The following is an 8942-nucleotide window of genomic DNA, read 5'->3' on the forward strand; positions in this document are numbered from 1 at the left end:
ACTTTCTTCAATTAGATCTTCTCTGTACCTAATACATAGACATATATTGTTAAAAGATGGCTGAATTTTGAAGAAAATCTGCTTTAATTATCTCATTCTTTATATTAAATATGGCTTTGTGAACCAGCACATATTGTGTGGTATTCTTTGGTTTAAGATACTTCTCTGGTGAAGGTAAACTTGCTCAACTTCCATCTGAAAGGGAAAGTGGTCTGTCCACTGCAGAACATGTGAGAGTGACGATCTTCCGCTGCTCCTTTGGAAAAGCCTAAGACAGGGTTTCTCTGTAGCTTTGGTGCCCGTCCTGGAACTAGCTCTTGCAGACCAGGCTGGCCTCGAACTCACAGAGATCCGCCTGCCTCTGCCTCCCTAGTGCTGGGATTAAAGGCGTGTGCCACCACCGCCAGGCCCGCCAACCAACTTTTAAATCACAGAATAGATATTCATTAAAAGGTAACATTCGCTAAGCGATGGTGGTGCCCACCTTTAATCCAGACTCAGGAGGCAGAGGCAAGTGGATCTCTGAGTTTGAGGCCAGCCTGGTTTACAGAGTGAGTTCCAGGACAGCCAGCATCACAACAGAGAAATTCTGTCTCAAAAACACAAAAAAGAAAGAGAAAGAGAGAGAGAGAGAGAGAGAGAGAGAGAGAGAGAGAGAGAGAGAGAGAGAGAAAGGACAACATTCAATTTTAAATGACGTTTACACTAATGATTAATTATACTAATGTTCATGAACACTTTAAACATTTTAAAACGTTTTCAGTATACTCATTTAGTTTTCCTATGATTTAAAAATGAGTAACTTTGGCTTCTGTAATAATATTTACAGTTGGGGATACAGCTCAGATGGTAGAGTCTGATGCAGAGGACCTGGGTTCTACCCTCCAGTACCACATAAACCACAAGGTGGTATACAACTCTGAATCCAGCACTCAGAGGTGGATGCAGGAGGGTCAGAAGTTCAAGGCTTGTTTCAGCTACACAGAGAATTCAAGATCTGCCTGGGATACAGGAGACCCTGTCTCATTTTTAAAATAAGTCCAGCAAAGAGCATCTATTGATAACAAAAGCATTTCTTCCCTGTGCTGTTTTATCTACAATCTTGAGGTGCTGATGCTGAGTTCCTTCCACTTTCATTCTGTTCTATGCAGTATCTGGACATGGCAAAATAATTACATGACCACAAACCCCTGTTGTAATAAAGTGATCATTTAAAACAAGACCATCCAAAGAATAAATAACAAAAAAGTGTTACTGTTAGTGCTCGAAAGGATCACAAGAAAATAAACCCTTACAAGAAGTTTCTTGGAAAACAATTCACAGTAAATAAAAGGCTATTTACTGTAAAAAATAAATTTAAAATGAGAAAGCGTTGAAAACTGAGCTTTGCTAAATTTCTAGGTACTTCACATCCTGACTGGACCTTTTTCCTAGAAAATTATTCAAACTGTGGAAAGAAGACATTTCAACTGAAATCATTAAAATTCAGCCTGCAAAGTCATGGTCAAATTGGGTCAGTTAAATCCATCCTTAGAAGTAGCCAAACCAATTAAGCCAACAATTGACAAGTGGGGCTTCACAAATCCTACTAAAAATCTTCTAAACAACAAAAGAAACAATCAGCTGGGTGAAGAGGAAGTCCACACAATGGGAGAGAATCTTTGCCAGCTCTTCATCTGACAGAGTATGAATATCCAGAACATATAAACAAACAAACAAACCAGATGATCCACTCAGCCTGGGACTTGAACAGAGAGTTCTCAAAATAAAAAATTAAAACAAAAAAATTAAAAAGGGTAAGAAATATCTCCAGAAAGAAAGGAAGGAAGGCAGGCAGGGCAGTGGTGGCACACACTTTTAATCCCAGCACTTGAGAGGCAGAGGCAGGAGGATTTCTGAGTTAGAGGCCAGCCCAAACCCTTACTCGAAAAAAACCCAAAAAAAAAAAAAAAAAAAAAAAAACCAAAAAAAAAAAAAAAAAAAAAGGAAGGAAGGAAGGAAAAATGTTCATTAGGGAAATGCAGATCAAAATAATTAAGATTTCATACTACCCCAGTCAAAATGACAAAGATCAACAAAACAACAGAAAAATGCTGGAGAGGAATGTGTAGAAAAAGGAAATATCATTCACTGTTAGAAGCATTGCCAACTGGTGCAGCTACTATAGAAATCGGAGTGGAAAATTCTCAAAAAGCTAAAAATAAAAATAAAAGTCTGCTACATGACTCAGCTATACCACTCCTTGACAGCCATGCCCAAAGGACTTAGCGCCCTACTCCACTTGCTCAGCCATGTCCATGGTTGCTCTATCACTGTGACTTGGAAGTGGAAACAACTTAAATGTCCTTCAGACAAACGGTTACTTTTCTTTTCCTTAGTTCTTTTTGGTTTTTTCAAGACAGTGTTTTACTGTGTAGCCCTGGCTGTCCTGGAACTCATAGTGATCTGCCTGCCTCTACTTCCCAAGTGCTAGGATTAAAGGTGTGCACCACCACTGCCCAGCGCAAACCCAATTTCTAATTCGACTTAAGACTCACTTAACAAAAAAGAAATTCTGAAACGTAGCCAATTACCTAGTGTTCATGAAGTCATTGGTCCCGGAGAACATACAACTGCCACTTTATAAACCAGCATAATCCTAAGTACATTCTAAATATTTATACTTATACTCACAGACAAGTGCAGCCATCACCTCTTATGAAGGAAACTTCTCTTTGAAACAGAGGAGACCATTGCAGAAAACCATAGCAAATTTAAATGTAGAATTGTGGAGCTCAGTAACAATGGATCCATCTACAGAACAGCTCCTGCACCTAAGGCTCAGGGAACACTGCAGAAGATGGGGCAGGAAGATTGTAAGAGTCAGATCAGGGAGTTGGCTGTGAGACTGAGTCTTTTAGTAGTGTCAGAAACTACACCTATGAAGCCTCACTGACACGACTCCCGAAACATGTCCTGAACAGGGGCAGCATCAAGAAACATGCTAATGTGGATGTGGGGGGGGGGGGCCTCTCATAAGATCTCAACTCTGCATAAAGGACAGGGGATTACTGAAAGTGGGAGAAACAGTTTTCCCCAGGGAAGACCCCATCACTTGGATATCTAATACCAAACGGTCAGCCCTGAAAACATTCATATGGGTAATATACAGACCGAGGAGGTTATATTTAGATGTATATACATATATGCATAAAAAAGAGGCTGTAATTTTGAAAAGGAGAAAGGGTAGGGTTTGGAGGGAAAAAAAGGGAAAGGAAAGGAAGAAATAATACCAGATATAAAAATAAAAACAAGAAACCAAATCATTACTGTTCCAACTTGAAAACTGATGTGTCATGATCTAATTGCGACAGAAATAAACCATTTTTAATCCCAAATACGCTTATTTTGAATTCTTCAGAGAACAGTAACCTAGAAGGGTTGATATGTTGAGGTGGGGGAGTCTAAGATGATACAACTACCATGCTCACAAATAACCCTTTACAGAGATCGCCAGAAACAAGTATTTTTAAATGTTTTACTCAGTTCCTCACCAGCAGCCACAGTCCCCCCAACAGAGCCTCCTCCTAAATGTGACCAAAGCCAACTTGGAAACTTTGCTTCTCATATTTGCAGCTTGGCCTTTCATTCAAGACCTAAGCAAAGCTTCCTCTCACCAATCTGGCAGAGCTAGCCAACAGACAAACACAACAAAATCCTTCTACTCATGCAAAATTTTCCATTACTTTCTTGGAAGCAAGAAGCTATAACATACAGTTAATGAAAAGGGGAGATCATTTCTAACCTATTTTTCTAGATACAATTCATATTCCTAAGACTTTCTCCCTAAAACATTTGCTTCTTTCTGATGTTTGCCCTAGCATGTTGGCATGTTTACAGAGAGAGCCCTCAGGCTTGCTTGCCCGTAGTTTCTAAAGGACTCTTCAGGAAGACGTTCAACTTCTGCCAGGCTCTAGTATCTCAGCATTTCCAACAGGCTGCCGGGCGTGGACCCTACTGGGTAAGCGAAGCACTCTACCTTTAATAACGACACTCTTCCTGAACCTCTTTACCCCAGAAAACAGCATGCAAAGCTCAGCCATTCGGGCAACAGCTATGACCTCCACTCTGCTCTCACATGCCTAAAATTAAAATGTAGTAAATTGATTTAAATTGAATTAATTTCTTATAATTAAACTTTTAAAATATAGCATATTTTATATATTACTGCAATAAAAACATGTCTTTTGAACACATTTTTCCGAACACAGCTTAGACTTTCCTATCTATAGCACTAGAAATCCAGGGAGAAGGCTGTAACCAGTGAGCACCATCCTCAGCATCCCGCTGCCCTAGTTACTTCTCTGCTGCTAGAATATAACACTGACCAAAGCCACTTGCAGAGGAAGCTTTTAGATGGCTTCTTGGCCACCACCGTCACTAAGGGAAGTTGGGGTAGGAGCTTGAGGCAGGAACTGGAACAGACCAGGAAGGGTTGTCGCTTACTTCTCTTGGCTTGCTCAGCTACCTCTCCTTGTACAGCCAAGTTCTACCTACCCAGGGATGCACTGCGCACAGGGCGTCTCTTACATCAATTATCAATCAAGAAAATGCCTACAGACATATCCACAGGCCAATCTGATGGAGCCAATTCTTCAACTGAGATTCCTTCTTTCTGTCTAGTTTGTGTCAAGTAGACAAAAACTGTGACTACTCATAAATACAAGACTGTTTTTCCTAGGGAATAACCAGCTGAAACTAACTACATTTATTGGTGCTCTTTCCAATCAGCCGAGAATTCTAACTCAGTTGTCTCAGCCCTCATATCCTTCAGCGCACACAGTCAGAATGCACATTCTTCTGCCAATTCATCCTTTTGGACAAATAATTCCTATCCCACACTTCTATACTTCAGCATAGTTCTGTAGCAATGGCCCACCCCCTTATCCTGGAAGAAAAGATTCTCCCACCACACTAGGGACCTATGGGTAAAGCAATACAATGTGAATTCTTCTTCATATGGTCATAAAACTCCCCAGTAATATGTCAATCAAGCATTAAAACAAGCTCTTTCACATGACTGCTCTTCCAGAGGACCAGGGTTCTATTCCCAGCACCCACATGGCTGCTAACAACTGTCCATAACTCCAAGATCTGACACCCTCACACAGACATACATGCAGGCAAAACACTAGTGCACATAAAATAAAAACAAATAAAAAAAAACAAGCTCCTTCAAATCTTCCTTCCACCACTATTTTCAAGTATTGTGAGAGGATGGGTGCTCAGAGAACAGCTGTGCTAACCTTACAGGAGAGTCTATTGGGACAGGGAGTAAAGGAGCCTGCTACTAAGTGGCACCACGCTCACTGAGATAAAGAAGACTACAGCATTCCTTGCCTTATAATGATTTCTATGAGCATTTTGTTTCAGACTTGCCAAGGAAAGCCATGTAGTCACTAGAGAGGTAAAATAGACACTGAAACTACGGAGAAGTTAAGTTTAAATCACAAGTTACAGAGTGAAATATGGAATAAAGTAAAGAAGAAACCAAAGTCAGATTTGCCAACCACAAATGACCAGAGTTGGATGATTCTAAGTAAATGTTAAACATGCTAAAGTATAATAAAATACTGGGCATATTTTAGTTAACTATACTTTGCTCTCATGATAGCAGAGTGCAGCAAGAAGTAGAAAGTCTCTGGGAGGGAGAATGTGTGTCCCAAATTGATGGGTGCTTGTTTGTCTTGCCTTGAAGAGAACAGAAGGTAACACAGCTAAAGTATGGTGACGCAGGCTGGCATCTGCATCCAGCAGCACCTATAACAAACATGCAATGAACTGGGCTGTCTAAATTTCTCTAAAATTCCTGAAATATGAGCACAGGAGGAACAATTAGCTACAAGTGTAGTAACAACAAAGAATCCAAGTTTTCTCAATTTTAAAATCCCAATGTTCTAAAGAGTGAAAGTATTTTTACAAGTCATTTGGCAACGAACACTTGTCTGACTTGAACCCACAAATATTTTTATAATGCTTTTATACGAACTGGTGGTAAAAGCCTCACCTCAATGGATCTGAGAATAGTCTTTATTTTCCCTCATTAAATGTGACTGTTCATCAGTCTCACTTATATGTGATTATTAATATGTACTTAAAGACGAATGCCTCAGATGCTGCTACGGTTATTATAGCTCTCTCTCACTCACGTGCACTCACGTTCTCTCTCTTTAAATGCATGTATGTATACATTATACATATATAAGTATGTATGTACACACATATGCACACACAGAAGACCTTTCTAATTCAAGGCCAGTCTGGTTTACGGAGTGAATTCCATGACAGCCAAGGCTATAGAGAAACCCTGTCTAAAAAAAAAGAAAAGAAAAAAGAAAAGGAAGGAAGGAAAGGAAAGGAAAGGAAAGAAGGAAGGAAGGAAGGAAGGAAGGAAGGAAAAAAGGAAGGAAAAAAGGAAAGAGAAAAAGAAAAAGGTCTGGTTGTGAATGCCTGTAATCCCAGCGTTTGGGAGGCAGCAATAGACGATTGGGGCTTACTGCCCTGTAAATATAGTTAGATCAGTGGGCTCCAGTGTTGGTGAGAAACTCTGTCTCAAAAAATAGAGTGACAGTGATGATTAAGGAAGTCACCATGCCACACATAGTCATACACAACACAAACATGTACACATATATACACACAAAAAATGAAACTACTTACTTGTCAAGTTTTAGTGTAGTATCAAAGAAAATCTGCAATTATCTGCAAAGACTGTCAAAATATGTTCCCTTTTTTCTAACTATGTACCTGTCTGAAGCCAGTCAGAGTTTCTTCATCATTCAAACTCATGGTCCTAAAGACAGGTACAGATGAGAATTCTAATTCTCTAAAGTCAGACATGAATTTGTAAAAATGTTATAACAAAAAAAAACCTCCACAACTTTCTTCTACTTTATAAAGTTACTTTTCATAAGATATCTATTCTAGTATATAATACCTTTAATATTAATTTAAATTAATTGATCAATTTTAAATTTCTCAATTTTAATTTTAAATACAGGGAATATAGTTAACACAAAAACACAGCTCTCATCTGAACGAGAATTAATTTTTTTTTATTCTGTAGCCAGATTTAAATAATCAAATTTGATTTATGTTATCCCAAATCCATGTTCTAGCATGGAAGCAGTTTCATAAAGTTTCTATAGTAAGAGAACCAGGAAGTCATACATGAAGACACTTTTAAATAACGTGCTGGAAAGACTGCTTAAGCTATCTGGTTGCAGCAATGTAGAGAAACAGTGACGGGCCTTGGCTATCAGCACTAAGCCCTGCACTGGGGAAACAGGCTATGCTAACATGTCACAATAGGGTTTGTTGTTCTCCTTTAATCTGTTGGTATATTAGGTGGCACACAGTGGCATATGGACTTGCCTGAAAACAGCTCAGGATAAACTGCAATTAGGTTCTGTGAGGTCAGTATGCCATCCTCTCCACATCACTGAGGTCCCAATCAGTCAATCAGCCTTTGTATACACAGCATTTTCCTGGAATTCTCATTCATAACTGTAAAACACACAGCACCCCAAAAACAAGAAGCCCCGGGGCTCTCAATAATGATGAATAGTGTAAACAAGTCTTGAGATTAGTTTGGGTGCCTAAAAACAACTTAAACCAACAGCTAGCACACAGTAGCAGATTCTGAAGACCTGAATATTTACAATTCACCAAATTTTGTTAAACGCTTTTAAACTTATTTTGTTAATAACTCAAAACAACCTTAAGGAATAGGTAGAAAACATAATGCCTTTCACAGAGAGAAATCCAATAACTGAGAGACCAAGGCATAGACACAGTTAAACATCCCCAGCACACAGTGAATCCTTAACCCAGAGCATATGATTTCACAGCACATGCTCGTAATTGTGACTAATAACAAAGATGCTTATCAATAAGACAACAGTGAGAGCCAGGTAGCTCATCTAAAAATTATCAATGCAGTCAAAAACAACCAAACGCAAAGCCAATTCCTTCAGAATGGGAAGGAGACAATTTAAGGAAGGTCACATGAACAGAAGAAGGCCAAGTAAACCGCTCACAGACAGCGCTAGTGTTTGAGTGGATGCTTCAAGTGTGGGTCTAAGGAGTCATCATAGGCTAAAGAATCATCCAAATCGCCAGTCTGGAAGACTAGCAGAAGGACGCTGCTATCCCTTTATGGCTGAGTTCATTCATGCTATTGATGCATTCTTGTGATTGACAGCTTCCTTGTAGTATAACCTTCAGTGAAAGTCTCGGGATATTTCCTAATTCTTATGTCCAGAGAGAGTGGCCACACCTTAAATGCATTAAGGCTGAAGAAGGCTAACTCTCAGGCCTCCAGCATGCTGACTGGGGTTAGTACAGGAAGGGCACGTACTGTCAATATTTATGAAGGAGTCTAATTAAGGTCAAGAACAGCAATTTCTTCCAATTTTAAATTCTTCAAAGCTAAAAATTTTGCTGGAATATTCAGATAAACTCTGCATAATCTTGCATTTCTCCTTCCTGTAATATTTAAACTATGAATCATCTTTGTTGGAGATGATTTTTTTAAGTGAGGGATCTAATATATAGAAGAGAAAAAGAAGTGGGTGGCAGAGCAGCATTTGTGGTTTTTGCAATGCAGCATTCAAACCAACTAAGGAAGTTAGAACAGAAAGTGAGGAGAGACCTCAGAGTGTTATCAGTATTTGGGAAAGAGGGACAAAGTCACAAAGCCAGGTTATCAGAGTTCGTCCACATCCCCATGCAATGTGTTACTAAGTGAGGGATGGACTACATAACCCCATGAGAGAGAAAGGTGGAAAACTGACTCAGTTATGCATTTGGGAGGCTAGAATGGAAAATACAGCTTGTCTAAAATCTACGAGAGAGAGAGAGAGAGAGAGAGAGAGAGAGAGAGAGAGAGAGAGAGAGAGAGA

At 39.4% G+C, this 8942-nt stretch overlaps 1 protein-coding gene across 1 annotated transcript in view; it reads right to left on the reverse strand.

Moving 5' to 3' along the window:
* Chn1 (chimerin 1) overlaps positions 1-8942 on the reverse strand; it is a 154854-nt gene that overhangs the window by 117701 nt on the left and 28211 nt on the right. The window lies entirely within an intron of this gene.

The sequence above is a fragment of the Microtus ochrogaster genome, chromosome 4, assembly GCF_000317375.1.
Source record: "Microtus ochrogaster isolate Prairie Vole_2 chromosome 4, MicOch1.0, whole genome shotgun sequence".
Taxonomy (NCBI): domain Eukaryota; kingdom Metazoa; phylum Chordata; class Mammalia; order Rodentia; family Cricetidae; genus Microtus; species Microtus ochrogaster.